Here is a 2,964-nt window from a genome sequence, read left to right on the forward strand (position 1 = left end):
CATGTCTACACACCACTTAATCCTCACTAGTGTTAAGGGGTTAGGGGGGGCTGGAGTCTATCCCAGCCAACAAAGGGCGAAGGCAGGGGACACTCTGGACAAGTCGCCAGCCTATCATAGGACTACACTTAGAGACAGACAACCAAGCACACTCACATTCACACCTACGGACAATTTAGAATCACCATTAACCTCAGCATGTTTTTGGGCTGTGGGAGGAAGCCGGAGAACCTGGAGAGAACCCACACTAACTACTGAGCTACTTTGCAGCCTGTGCAACAATATTCCTTGGAAAATCAACAACAACCCTTAACGGTATTATCCAACTGATTCATCCAATGGTCCAATCCAATTAGACAACTAATGTTACTAAGTTCATGTCAGGACAGACTCTGATTCTGTAGACTCCAGATTCTGGACACAGTTTTGAAGTACAATGGTTGTTGGTGGTTGAATTACATTTTCCAGTAACATTCCAGTAGTCTTTGCCTGAAAGCAGCATTTAAAAAATAAAAATTCAAATATCAAAGGTACGATTGAAAACATAATTTGCAGGAGCTTGCATGATGAGCAGGCTAACAACAGCAGTCCACAAAGTTAGAAGTTATACAACAATTTACTAAAGATTTTTCTTGTCTTTATCCTCTGTTACAGTCCACTTACCACAGTCAAACTGCATCCTGCTGCTCATAACATTTTGCTGAGCAGTTATAAAATGACAATGTAAACAAACATTTCTAGAATGAATGAATGTTGTGGGTCACAGCACAACTAGTCTGAAGAGGAGCTTTTCTGACAGACAGGTGGACCTGATCAGCAGGTTGGTATCAGCAGAAACACTAAGAAACTACTGTAAGTAAACATCTTTCTCAACGTCTATGAGTCTATTTCTCAAGTGAGGCTTCAGCACAACGATGGGATTGAAGAGATTTTGTCTTTTATCACAACACAGACTGCTTTCTATAAAACTGCATTAATTTATTTTCATTGTAAGAGATCAGCACTGTAAGTAAATGGAAAGTATTTCATCAACACATTCACATTTGGCATTTAACTTGAGAATACACACTTTCTTCAGTCTTCAACTCCGTCTTCTTTTTCCCTCGTGCAGCTTTCCTTCCAGAGAAATGCAGCGCAGCATAGTTCAGATCCTGTCCACCTTCACACTGAACAGAAAATCAAAGGATTATTATAAAATCATACTGTTATATTGAGCAGCTGGGAATCATTAATGAAATAACTATTAATGTAATTTAGTATCATTACTTACAGCATCAAGCACCGGTTGACTCACGTTGTCATGTCTTGTTTGTGATGAGCTGAATTCTGTTCCTCATGACGAATGAAAAACAAGAATATTATGTCCTTAACCTGACTCTCTATTGGCATTCATAGATGACAGATGAAATAGTTTCATTTCTTCTTTTATTTACTTACTATGTGATACTATTTATTTTAAGAGACCTATTAAAATAGGCCAGACTTTTGAAACGTTTTGGGTAAAATCACTGCTGTGTAGAATGTGACTCAATAAACAACTCTTACCTGTGAATTGTTCTCGTGCTGATCTTGGAGTTCGGTAACAGACGAAAACAATATTTACAATCACAGAAATGGCCAAGCAGATTATTACCACCACCAGTGCAATTATTTCAGAACGGGCAGTTTGTGCTAGAAAACAAAGAAANTACACGTGATCTGCGGTTGTGAGGCCAGTTGGATGTACTTCCAAATTCTCTGAAACGCCTTTGGAGACTGCTTATGGTATAGAAATGAACATTCAATTCACGAGCAACGGCTCTGGTGGACATTCCTGCAGTCAGCATGCCAATTGCACGCTCCCTCAAAAGTTGCGACATCTGTGGCATTGTGTTCTATGATAAAACTGTGTGTTTTAGAGTGACCTTTTGTTGTGGCCAGCCAAAGGCACACCTGTGAAATAATCATGCTGTCTAATCAGCATCTTGATATGCCACGCCTGTGAGGTGGATGGGTTATCTTGGCAAAGGAGCAGTGCTCACTAACACAGATTTAGACAAATTTGTGAACAATATTTGAGAGAAATAAGCCTTTTGTGTACATAGACAAAGTCTCAGATCATTGTGACCAAATAGATCTGAGACCAAATAGTTCAATTATTGTTTCATTTGACCACAGAACTTTCCTCAGAAGACATTTTCTTTATACATACAATAAATGTGTGAGAGAATCAAGATGCACAATTGTTTTTTTTTTGACTAAGACACGTGGGTCGACCATTGTCAGACCAACTGCCGATATATATATGCAAAGGTGTGTGTGTGTGGTGAACGCATGGAAATTGTTGCAAAAAACAAAACAACAAAACAATCAAAAACAATTCACAAACTGAAAAAAAAATCCACCCTATTTGGGATTATTGCTAAAACTGGCAAGTCGAGCGATGTCCAAACAAATATCTTCGCTTGCAGTTTCTAAGCGAACAAACATGATAAAATGTGCTTCTAAGTTATCAGGGGCAAAACAGATTGTGGTCTAGTTATCAAATCTGATTTATGAATTGATATTTTGGCATCAATCGATGGAACACCCAACAGCCTGTCTTAGTCATTGCTCTTTTATGTGAAACACAGAAATTAGTGCTACTAATGACCTAAACTCAAACTGATAGTTCCTATTACAGTTTTTCTCAGTCACTTTGGTACATTTCTCAGATCAGAACTGAAATTTTCAAAACTACTTGTTCAATCTTCACATCCTTGTGTCACTTGTGCACATCAAAAAAGCAGTTTCTCATTTCTTTGAACAACTTCTAAATGCTTTGGTACATCCATGCAAATGATGATGTACAATCTCTGCTGTTTCCTTCATTATCAATTGCTTATGTCATGTTGATCAAAATGTATTATAATGGGTCTCTGTTGAATAGTCTCACCCCCACAACATTTAGGCATTAGTTCATCACATAAGTATTTACATGCAAAA

The 2,964-nt window shown here is 38.1% G+C and overlaps 1 long non-coding RNA gene across 1 annotated transcript; it reads right to left on the minus strand.

The window, feature by feature from the left end:
- Nucleotides 1-600: 600 nt before the first annotated feature.
- On the minus strand, nucleotides 601-1,666 carry LOC103375688 (uncharacterized). Its single transcript, XR_521236.1, has 3 exons — nucleotides 1,546-1,666; nucleotides 1,271-1,332; nucleotides 601-1,166 (listed from the first exon to the last, which is right to left on the minus strand). It is a non-coding gene; the product is annotated as an uncharacterized LOC103375688 (long non-coding RNA).
- Nucleotides 1,667-2,964: the final 1,298 nt, after the last annotated feature.

Source organism: Stegastes partitus, unplaced genomic scaffold, assembly GCF_000690725.1.
Source record: "Stegastes partitus isolate 25-593 unplaced genomic scaffold, Stegastes_partitus-1.0.2 Scaffold2781, whole genome shotgun sequence".
NCBI lineage: Eukaryota > Metazoa > Chordata > Actinopteri > Pomacentridae > Stegastes > Stegastes partitus.